Genomic DNA, 12916 nt, shown 5'->3' with positions numbered 1-12916 from the left:
TCAATTGACAAACGGATAGCTATTCGGCTCTCAGAGTAACGTAACGAACTTCAACGAAGGTTCGATGCATTAGTAAGAGAGACCGTACATTGGAATACTTGGGTCTTTTATATGATTTGTCCAGCCCTTGGCCAACCCCCTCGCAGGTTAACCATTCTAGGGATCGGACCAATGGGTTCCTAGCCAGGTCAATCCTATAATATATGCATTTTGATTAGTTTCACTGATATAGTTGTACATTTACACATAGGTCAGCAATAGGACAAGGTCTCAGTTCGCGACCCCAACAAGTGGCCTGCGGGCATATTAATTATTCGTGTTTGGAGGTCACAACGGCCAGAATCTTACTCAGAATGTCATTCGGCCTCCATTTTGATGTTCAGGGTGACTTCCACATTACAAGAGAACCTAAAATGGCGGCTTAATCCAAGATGGCGATTTACATTACTTTCTCTAAGGTCAAGACCTTGCCGCGGAGTTTGTTCGCATATGAAGTTTAGACAACTTGGCGTAGGCCAATACACACACAATTGCTGCGATAGGAGGCATAATATTGTTTCAATTCCGACAGACCCTCCTTTTGGCCTATGCCAAGTGCTAATATCATTTCTAATACTTCTGCAAATAACTCCATGCATTGTCTTCTATACATCCTGAATCATTATCTGTAATGTCTATAGCCATTAGGTCGTTCATCAGAACCTCTTGTAACACAAACTCTTTAGATGCTGTATCTGGGGCGTACATTTTGTGCCCTACTGTGCTCACTGCTTGAGCACAACATCCCCCTAGCATTACACATATACTGGGTAGACATTGAAAACAGCAACAAAGGAAGAGCAGGATTCCCAAAATAACCAAGATAACAGAAAGCACCTTCCAACCCCAGGAACGTAGAGAATCCCAGAACCAGGCGCTAATATTCCAATATACCACAGGAACATGTACTTCCAAACTAAGGATGTGCAAGTTCTGTATTGCTTTGAAAATTGTCGGCGAGGAATCTAGTACGAAAACACAGCAAGCGGACCCCTCTAATTTGCATACTCCACCACGTTCTGCCAGAATGACATCTATTGCCATCCGATTTTGAAGTGCTACCAATCTTATTGCCTTTTGTTCTAGTGTCATATTGTAGAATATATCCATGGTCCAGTTGATGGTTCTCTCCAGTACTCTTGCTAGTCCCCTAATATTTTCAGAATTTGCTATCTGTCCCCAAAATGGCACAACTGTTTTTGCTATATCTCCCAATACTTGCCCAGGGGTATCTCCATCCTCGTCCCGCCGTGGGTGAGCCTTAGAAACTTCCAATGTACTAGCTATAAATACCCCAGGTAACAGGATTCCTAAATAACAGGTTCCCTGCCAATCCTTGGGCAACCAGGGAAATGCTGAACTACCACAAATGAAATAAACAGGCCCCCCCTACATACAGAGGACTGTTCTCCCCAGTCAAATTTACAATGTTTACACAACCTTCAAAATCTCCCATTGGCCTCGTGCCATTTCTTTGTACACAAAAAGGGACTGAATCAGGGCTATGATTAATAGAGTAGGAAGGAGGCACGGCGTCCTTATTGCCTATCGGAGCCATTTTAAAGGAAATTAGAGTTTGAAAAGGAAGAGATAGTTTATCAGACGGCCTAATAGAAGCAACATTAGGTTTACTTCTATTTGCAAAAAGCAAGCATCCCAGGGGAGTCAATTCACGTTTCTCAAAATCATTTAAATTAGTTCCATCAAAGTTCCTTGAGATGCTATCATTCCAACGGCCAAAGAATAGTGCTCTAAGAGAGGCATAGCAAGCAGTCGTTAAAGGTAAAGGGTGAATATACCATCCTAGCCCCTTGTTCCCATGTTGCGGTAAATGAGTGCAAATCCAACAATTACTCTTATTAAAAATGGCATGCGTTGCATTCATTACTATCATTAAAGTGTTATTATGATACTTTCGTCTATGCTGGGAGTCTCTAGGTGACAAGGTGTGAAGGTGTACAGAGGGAGTCAAAGCAGTTGGTACAATCTCAATTGGCAGTAGAGGTTTTAGAGGGTAAATTTCTTCGAAGTACCAAAGTCCCACAGCAGTAATTACACAAATTCCAATTATTATTAACACAACGCAGCAATACGTTTTCGGGGCCCAGGCACATTGTCCGTTGTCCAAGTTGGTCACCCCCTTATTTACAAGTCCAGTGCGGGGAGCAGCGGTGGAGGTGGCAGGCATCGTGGTTTCTCAATCGACGACCCCAATGTTCGTTGCTGGCGACACTACGGTCGCACGACTTCTTAGTCCTTCCCAACCCTAGCCAGCAGAATCCCGTTTTTTTTTCCTTTTGTTCGAAAGAAACTTTCTTTTACAAGAGAAAACTTTCAATCACTTCTTCTTTCCAAATGCACGGAAAGACCCGTGCCGTAGTTCTATTTTCTTTGTCGAAGGTCGTACCTGGTGGTACCCAAAACTGTTTGATCCGGAAACAAGGTAACGTCACTTCCTGAGGGAAGCGACGTATCGGAGGCGACAGAAGTCGCAGAACTTGAAACAATGTTTTCCAGAAGTGACTTTTTCAGAGAGTGCGGAGACGAAATGGACTGTTCCCCAAGCTCCACGGGCTCAGAGAAATTCTCTGACACACTCACAGTGCTGTTTGCTACTCCAGGATCAGAGATTGTAGCATCAGCAAGGGGTTCTGCTTCTTCTGTAACGTGTGGCGTCGGGTGAGGAATTTTCTTGACATGCGTCGCGTGGATCCAATGCTTTTTCCCAGCCACCCGCACTGCTGTCCGAGTGACCAACAGCACCTGGTAGGGTCCCCTCCAGCGAGGAGCGAGACAGGAAGACCTTTCGTAGGCCTTCACTAGGACCCAACTTCCAGGCTGAATATCGTGTCCTGGGCCCGTAAACCGTACAGGTAAAGCTGTTTGGACCTGATGATAAATGAGATACAGGTTTTTAGTCAACTGGTTGCAGTAGTCTACAAGCAATACATTTTCTACCTCCCTCAGGGCTTTAGGCTTCGGAAGACCCCAATGTTGGCAGGTCTCCCCATCACTACCTCAAAGGGAGAAAGCCCAGTCTTAGTTTGAGGTGTGGTATGCATGGCTAACAATACAATAGGTAAGGCATCTGGCCATTTCAATTTGGTGTTGGCACATGTTTTTGCAAGCTTATTCTTTAAGATACCGTTATGTCTCTCTACCAACCCAGCACTTTGAGGATATCTAGCTGAGTGAAATCGTTTTTCAATGTGTAACACTGTGCATATCTGCAAAATTACTGCTGCAACAAAATGGGGACCATTGTCTGACCAAATTACCCTTGGAAGCCCAAATCGTGGAAAGAATTCTTTTACCATAGTCTTTGCAGTGGTTATGGCAGTAGCATCTTTAACGGGGAAAGCCTCGACCCATTTACTAAAAGCACAAATAATCACAAGAACATATTTTAGATTGTTACACCGTTCCATCTCAATAAAATCAAAGTGGATGACCTCGAAGGGAACAGAAGGGGGCCCAAAGCTTCCCCTTGGAGTTACTGTCCCCTTCCCCACATTATGCTGTAAGCAAATCATATAATTCTGAACATGTCGCTGTGAAGTCTTCAAAATTTTATCATTCACCCATACTTGTTCTAACTTTTTCGTGATCTGCTGAGCACACACATGCGTAGGACCGTGTGCCATCGTAACCATTGCCAGCACATATGAATCAGGGAGCAACCATTTTCCTTCAGATGTATCCACCCAACACCCATCATCATCCAGTTTCCCCATTCCTTCGGCCCACCTTTTAGACTCTTCTATTGTGGCATCAGTTTGAATATCTCGCACAGACCCAATACCCTCATCCATTACATAGGTATCTTTTGTTTCCCTTAGAGCATACATGTCTGCGCTAAGGTCTGTAGCCGTTTGTCTGGCTATCTGGTCAGCAAAAGCGTTCCCTTTTCCCACATCATCTATGACCTTACGATGTGCTGCACATTTCATGATCGCTAACTGCCTAGGGAGTGAGAGTGCCGAGAGCAATTGCACTATCAAGGGACCATGCTGGATCTTGGTCCCATGTGAGGTTAGGAACCCTCTTTCCGACCAGAGCCTCCCAAAGTTGTGAGCCACCCCAAAGGCGTACTGGCTATCAGTATATATGTTTACTATACGCCCTTCGGAGAGTTCACAAGCTCGGGTCAACGCTATAATCTCTGCGGCCTGCGCAGAGTTATACGGAATTCTCTTAGTTTCAACAACCGTACTCAACGTAGTAATTGCGTAAGCAGCTGTAGATGTACCATCTGGAAGTTTGAAGCAGGAGCCATCACAAAACAGCTCCCCTTCTGCATTGTCCAAAGGAGTATCTATAAGATCTATCCTGCCCTTAGTTTCCTGTTCAGTGGTGTACAGGCAGTCATGTAATTCTTCGTCACCGCAAACAGTATTTTGCGGGAAAGGTAGAAGTTCAGCCGGATTAGGAACACAACACCTCTTAATTTGAATGTGAGGGGCAAACAGAATTAATTCATACCTTGTTAGCCGTGCAGAGGTGAGGTGTTGTGTTTGGGTTTTATTCAATAGGACATCTACAGAGTGAGGTACCATCAAAATTAAATCATGGCCTAGGACCATTCCCTCACTCTGTTTTACGGATGCGGCAGCAGCAGCGACAGCTCGCAAACATCTCGGCAAAGCGCATGCGACAGGATCAAGGGCGGAGGAGTAGTAGCCGCACGGCATATTCTTCCCTCTGTGTTCCTGTGTTAACAAAGCCAAAGCACATCCATCACATTCATGCACAAACAACACAAAGGCCTTGTCATAATTTGGAGTACCCAGAACCGGTGCAGAGCATAACGCGGTTTTGAGAAGCTCAAATGATCGTTGATGTTCCGATTTCCATGGCAGTGGCAGAGAAATGCCCTTCTTCGTCAAAGCCAACATCGGTTTTATCACTAGTGAAAAGTTTGGGATCCACAACCTACAGTAACAAGCCATACCTATTAAGGCTCTGACTTCCTTCTGTGTATTTGGAACAGACATGCCAGAAATGTGTTTTATTTTTTTCAGGTGTCAATCTTCTCCCCTCCTTTGACAGGAGGTAGCCTAAATAGGCGACCTCCTGACAACAATATTGAAATTTTTTGAGCGAAGCTTTATGACCATTTTTAGCTAGATGAACAAGCAACAGTATAGTGCCTTCTTTACAAGCAATTTCAGAATCTGCAGCCAAAAGCAAATCATCGACATACTGAAGCAGTGTACAAGTAGGTGGCAATTCAAGGGTGTCGAGCTGCTCTTTCAAAGCTCTACTATAAATGCTTGGACTTTCAGTATACCCTTGAGGTGCCCGAGTAAATGTAAATGAACGTCCTCCCAAGGTGAATGCGAACAAATATCTACTCTCCTTGTGTATAGGAATGCTAAAGAAAACATTCTTTAAATCCACAACACTAAAGTGCGTAGCTGTAGCAGGGATCATTGTTAGTATCGTTGTTACATCAGGCACAATTGGAAATTGTGGGGCGACAACTTTGTTAATAGCACGAAGATCAATTATGAAACGGTATGGGATTGCATTGTCGCCTTTCTTGTATACAGGCAAAATCGGGCTGTTAGATAAACTACCTGCAATCTCTTCGATCACCCCTCGATGCTCAAAATCGGAGACAATGCACTTCAAAGCACGCTCGCCCTCAACTGATATTTTATATTGCGGAATGCGTGGTAGTTTAACTCCATGTTTCAAAACTATTTTAACAGGCTCAATTTGTAGCACCCGACATCATTGTCGTCAACCGCCCATAAACATTCCGGAACAACGCTAAACTCAGGAGGCAATGGTCGAATCAGAAACTGAGAATTGGGAAGTTGCTGTGGTGAAACCGTCAGTCGTACTCCATCAGAGGAACAATTAATTACTGCATTCAATTTCTTCAACAGATTTAACCCCAGCAAATTCTCTCCACAGTTCAAAGTCAGAAGGAAGGACAATGGTCCGTAAAGGGACCCAAAGAAAAAGACACCGGTGAAGAAACCGGACAAACAATTGGTATGCCAGAAAACCCTACAGAAACATTTGTTTGCCCTGACAGTGAAATGTTTGGAACCCGGGAATGATCAATGGAGCACTTCTGTGCTCCAGTGTCTATCAAAAACTGATGTTTCCTATTCCCCACTAATAATTCAACGTAGGGACCTTTCTGATTAACGGGAATAGGTGAGGGTTCCAAACCCTGCTTCGGGCAGTCCTAACAGAATAAAATGTTATTGGAAGGAAGCTCTTCAGAAAGGTAGGCAGCAGAAGGGTGATCAAATATGTTTCTTGCATCTTCACTCGAAGTCTGATTTTCCCGTGAAAAAGGTTGCTGAGGATCTTGTGAAAAGTGACCTCTATCAGGGCCCCCTGCTCCAGGGCGACCTCTAGGTCGTCTACCCATAATCCCAAACGCATTGTATGACCTTTGTCGAAGGACGGGGCACTGTGCTCGCCAATTACCTTCCTGGCGGCAATAGGCACATTGATAAATATTCACAGAACCCAAAGGAGCGTTTTCTTTTGGGACATACTGACCTCTGATCTGTGAAGTGCCTCCTCTGGGATTCCTAACAATTTGTTGTAACAATACTTTAGTCTTCAAATCTCCTTTCCTCTTCTCTATTTTCTCCTTTTCATTATTAACACGGTTCTCATAATACTGAGCCATGTGCAAAACTTCAGATTGGGATTTCGCCTGCCAAGCGCTCTCAGAGGACATAATCTGTGACTGGATGTTGGGCAACAACCCACGTACAAATTTGTCCACAAACAACCTTTTCCCAGACTCTGTACCAAAGTCCTGTCCACTGAAGTCAGAGAATACCTGTTCGAATCGATTAAAGAATTCGGTGGCACCTTCAGTTTTTCCTTGAACACAGGCCGTAAGCTTGTCCCAAATAATTCTTTTCTCAGGAATTATGGTTTTCAATTTTGCGACAATTCTATCAGGCAAAGTAAGTATTACCTGAGGTGGTTTCTCACCAGCTGGTCTTTCCCCATCAAACCTAGTCATGTTAGCCCACGTATCTCCCAATCCTGGCACATCGTCTATTGTTCAAACCTGCTTCCATAAATCTACGGGCAGGAGTACAGGGAATAGCAAGTCAATATCACTTAAGGTGAACACAGAGGACTGTAAAACGGACTCTATCTCTTTGTAAAACCCTGTCGGGTTTTTCGTGATATCGGGAATTGATTGTCTAATAGTGTTCACTTCCTGTCGTGAAAACGGGACGTGAACGAATTGCAATACATAATGCGCAGGGATATCCACAGCGGGTGCACCAGTCCCAGCGTTAGCAGGAATCTCAACCTTTGGGACAAATGTCGGAGGAACCTCTCTCACAGGCAACTGAGATATACGTAACTCCGACCGCTTACTAAGCAACAGAGCCAGGTCGAGCGCTAAGGCAGTCGAAGAAGTGTCGGGCGAAAAAGCCCTTTTACAGATTCCCAATAACTCTATGGGACAACTAACCTTCTTCCTTACACATTCTTCCTGCAGGTACTGTACCATTACCTGAATCACCTTCCTTTGCATTTCTACTGTATACTGACTATACGTGTCATATACTTCATCTGGCGGAATCGATGAATCCGAGATCCATCGAATCGCATCTTTGGTACAAATTCGTACTTCCTCAGGTGCCGATCTACGACACGGAAGGAACCGTTTCTGCACATACATACTGTCGTCTTCATCATCCTCATCTCGTGATTTCTCAAAGTTCCTCCTATACTCAAACAATCTCTCAACATGACCATGTACTTTCTCCTCTGTGTCCCTCGAAAGTGCTAAACCATTTAGATCCCTCACTCCTTGTGGGAGATCCGAATTTTGTAATCTACCCCACATCACACATAAATGAGTCCCCAAACCTTCGATAAAAACATTTTTTTCGGGAAAATTGTCCATATTTGATAATGTGGAAAAAACATTAACTTGATCACCTTTCTCCATACAGTGCTTAGCCCATGCAAACAATTCCCGTGTCTTGTCTGCAGAAACAGTATTACGAGTGACAATCTTTGACCCCGCACCCTGATCAACTTCAGTCAATACAGAACCACTCGGGAGCAGAGGTGCGGGCAAATTCAATAAGGGTGCAACTATCGGCGCAAGAGGAAGGGGTGGCGGGATAGGTGGAGGAACAACAACTGGAGGAATAGGAACAATAGGTTGTACAGGGGGAACAGGAATAACAGCAAGAACAACAGCAGGAATGGGCAGAGAACCCGGGAGGGGATCATACGGAGGTGGCGCAGAGGCACCAGGCCTGCGTTCGTTTAACAATTTTTCAATGAATTCTTCAGAAACATAGAAATCTTTAGAAGGATAAATCTTCTGGATTCCGAGTGAAAAAGCCCTATCCATATTTTTAACTGACTCTGAATGTTTTTCCTTATCATATAACAACGCCTTTTCGGCATTTGTTTTATGACGGCGTGCATGTTTATCCCTACTTTTAAGCTGCTGCAATGCTTCTTTTTTCCAATTCTGCAAAACATCAAATGCTGCAGGTCTGGCCTTCTTTTTTAGCAAGACCGATTCTAGGTATTCAATACGGGGGATCTCAAAACTACCATTGATTGGCCACTGAAATTCGGAGGCATGTCTGGTCTGTCTGCGCCAAATATCATTAAATACTATACTTCCAATGCCATACTTACAGTACATAGTACATGCCGGCGACCCCTCCTGTGGTGCTGGGTGGCTAAATTCCAAAGATTGTCGATCGCTGCGTAACAGAGCCCTAAAGCAGCTAGACAATTTCCCTGGCATTTCACAAAAAATTGGTGTTACCTGGTCAATAATTGTGTCTGCAGATACAATACGCCAAATTCAAATTGTCAGGGTTAAATTAAGAGCCGGGTCACGACTGCGCCTGACCAAACCTAAGGAGGACCGTAAGGTTTACCAAAGAACTTACCTAACGAATTATACCTTGTGTTTGGTGGTTTCGACAAATCTGCCTGCCTCAAAAATGGACCCTCGTCAAGATGCCGTGTCAGACCACATGACTATCCTCCAAGGATCGGATCGTGCAGCGCTGCCGAAGTATCACATCTCGTTCGGTCGGGCCCGTAGTATCACACCGTCTGATCCCGGTTCGATAGTCTGCGTCAACCTTCAATGATCCGGCATCAATCTTGAGGGTCCCTATTCGGGCGCCAACTGTGAAAACATAAAAATAATATGAGGCCGGGAAGCCCAAAAGGAAACACACCAACACAGGTTACAAAGAACATACAAGTGCTTTATTTGAAAGCTACAACAGTTACCAAAGTCAATTGACAAACGGATAGCTATTCGCCTCTCAGAGTAACGTAACAAACTTCAACGAAGGTTCGATGCATTAGTAAGAGAGACCGTACATTGGAATACTTGGGTCTTTTATATGATTTGTCCAGCCCTTGGCCAACCCCCTCGCAGGTTAACCATTCTAGGGATCGGGCCTATGGGTTCCTAGCCAGGTCAATCCTATAATATATGCATTTTGATTAGTTTCACTGATATAGTTGTACATTTCCACATAGGTCAGCAATAGGACAAGGTCTCAGTTCGCGACCCCAACAAGTGGCCTGCAGGCATATTAATTACTCGTGTTCGGAGGTCACAACGGCCAGAATCTTACTCAGAATGTCATTCGGCCTCCATTTTGATGTTCAGGGTGACTTCCACATTACAAGAGAACCTAAAATGGCGGCTTAATCCAAGATGGCGACTTACATTACTTTCTCTAAGGTCAAGACCTTGCCGCAGAGTTTGTTCGCATATGATGTTTAGACAACTTGGCTTAGGCCAATACACATACAATTGCTGCGATAGGAGGAATAATATTGTTTCAATTCCGACAACCCCTGACATAAAATGTGGTAAAATAATGCCACAATTTTTTCCCACTCCTCCTCTGTTTCAAGTTGCCATCTCTCTTGATTATCTTGAATGTAAGCAATAGTGTCTTCATCTTCCTTCATCTTACGTATCATAATTGCACCCATATCTGATGTATCGGGATACTGTACCCTGAGGTCCCTCAAAACATCTGCTCTGCAATTATTAAATGGTGCTCCGTTGTGCGCTGTGTTTTGTGCTGCCACACTTGAATACCCCGCTCTCCTCCATATGACATCAGCCCTTTCCCCAAGACTAGCTACCAGGAGAATTAGTATGTCCCCTATGACCAACGTATTTCCTCCTGTCATTTTTTCCAACTCGTATATCCATTTCCCAGCACCAGAAGTCAAACTCGGGAGCCTACACCTTAAATTATCCTTGTCCATCTGCAGCCATGGAATATATAGTGGTCTTTCTCCCCCTTTTTCCAAAAAGGAAAACTGCGTAAACCCCAACCCGCAGTCAGCTCGGAACGTTAACCTATCCATGGCAGAGACGATTGTCCCTGTCCGTCTTCTTGTTGGTAGTGACCTTAACCTGCTCACATATGGCAGTGATTCTCCCTCCTCACTATAATATCATACTTGGGGACGCTCTGGGTATGCTATGGGATCTGACGTCCTTTCCTTAGGTTGTTTCAGATCAGACCATCTTACTTCTTTGTCTATCTGTAGGCTTCCTTCTGGGGCGCACGTGCCTCCCCCTTCTTCTCCAAGCAAGGATTTTCTTTCACCCTCTGATATGTCTTGCCCCCAACTAGTTTGACACTCATCCCCTTCTCCTTTGTCTAAGTTCACTCCACTTAAGGATACTGCTCTATGCTCGCAACCAAACAGATTTTCATCTTCGCTTCATGATTTTCCTCTGCTAGGGATGGATCCCTTTTCCCTTGACTTCCATATTTGCTACCTTCCTTTAATTATTGATAAACCTTATTGATCCTTTCCCGATGCGCACTGTATCAAAGTTCTCTTCCTCCAATATTATTCTAGATGCCCCTGACATTGCTTCCTTTATTGGAAGGGACTGTTCTGTTCTGTCCCATCATATCTCTGGGCTCGGCCCTACTGGTCCTTTGCAAATGAGACTGACATCAAGACCCCACAGTGTCCTCTTTTGTTCTATTTCTTCATCTAGGTCTCTTGTTTTCTCGCCTTCGTCTAACCGTCTAATTCTGTCTTCCTCTTGCCTTCGTTCTTCTTTCCTCATTCCTTCCCTTCTTTCCTCTACTTCCCTTTGTCTCTGTATCCTGTTGTCCCTTAATTGTTGTGCTTCCTCCTCTTCCATTTTCCTTTCTCTTTTGTCCCTTTCTTCTATCGCTCTCTGTCTATTATCATATTTTCTTTGCTCTTCTGCCTTTTCATCTTTTTTCTCTTGCTCCTCCTGATACATCTGTTCTTGCTGCTCCCTGCTCTTTCTTTTGTGCTTGTCTTCCTTCAGTCTCTTCTCTTGTTCCTTGTCTTTTCTATCCTGGCTGTCCTTATTTTCTCTTTGCCTAACTTCCTCAATGCTTTTCCCATCTAACTTAAGTAATATCTGTCCGCCCATCCATTCGTTCTGCACGAGTGCTACCTCGTCACCTCTATCTTTTTCTCCTTTCCATCTCTTAATCTCCCTTTCTATTTCTGTTGACACATTCGACTGCTCACTTTTTTGTTCCTTGTCTTGTATGATCGTAAAGAACTCTTCTTTCCTTTTATTCTCACCTGGACTATCATCATTGCTATAAGCGGGAGGTTGGTATATTGGTTTACTATATCCTGCCACCACTTTCAGTTCCTTTAAAGGATACAACCCTATTTCTTCCGTACTGGCGCCTTTCTCCTCAGGTGAGGTAAGGGCAGCTGAGGGCTCAACACCTTCCTCCTTACACTGGCTAAGCATCCACTCCTCAGGTAGCGGATCTTCCCTCTCTTCCTGGTACATTTTCCAGAGTCCTAGGATCGCTAATCTGTTCTCTAATTTCTTCCCCATGTACGCAGCATGCAAGTATGTCGTCATGTGTTGCCATACTGCTTTTGACAGTGATACCCCCTGTGGTCACAGCATGAACATTTTGTCTGCCATGCCTTTCACCCATTCCGCACTATACTGTTTGAGCTTAGGCATGTGCTTTGGCAATGCCTTACATAAATGCATCAGAGGAGTATCTCCCATTATGACAAGTCTCAATTGACTGTCAATACTTACCAGGCTTATGAAACAACTTTTAGATTCTTACTTAAATCGCAACTTTTTCAACACCATTTTAAAACAACAAATATGAGCGCGCACCATCAATCGCCGCTCAAGCACTTAATTTCTCAATTAGCTACATCTACGTTTGGATTGGTACCAGCCACTTCGCTAGATAGTCACTATAGCTCTTCACTTTTTCTCTCAATTACTTCACAATTTGTATCGCTTTTCAATACCTTTACATAATACACAATACACAGACTAGTCAACTCTACACATTAATAAACAGAGTGATCACCCGTTTATCTCTCGCCCTAATATCCTGTACAGAGTTTGCAACATCACCTTACGCAAACCTGTTTGCACGTTATATATTTCACTCTACTCCGACTGGAGTTTGAGACGTCGCCTTCAGAGCTCCCTTGAGCCACGTTTCTTACTAGGCGCTACTATCCCTTCACCCAATATTTCCAGTTACTTAAAAAATTATCACAACCCCATCCCCTTAGTTTGCCATTCCCCTTGGTCTACTCACCATTCATTTGTTCATCGACTCAAGGCCTTCGGTATCATCTCTTCCTCCAATCTGACCACCTCGCCTTCCATCCATAGAGTGCCCATGGAAACCGGGCAGAGATTTAATAAAAGGGGGACCTGCCCAACGTCTCGGTTTTTCTTGCAAGTTTTCTATCGGTTGCTCTCCACAGGCAACCCCACATTCTTCCGGCTTAATGGCGGAGGATGCCTGATCGTCTGAAACTCTGGAGCAAAACTAGTCGATTGGTTTGAAACCATCCGACACTGCTACCA

This window comes from Ambystoma mexicanum, chromosome 12, assembly GCF_040938575.1.
Source record: "Ambystoma mexicanum isolate Mex_15411 chromosome 12, UKY_AmexF1_1, whole genome shotgun sequence".
Classification (NCBI taxonomy): domain Eukaryota; kingdom Metazoa; phylum Chordata; class Amphibia; order Caudata; family Ambystomatidae; genus Ambystoma; species Ambystoma mexicanum.
This window is presented reverse-complemented; position numbering follows the sequence as displayed.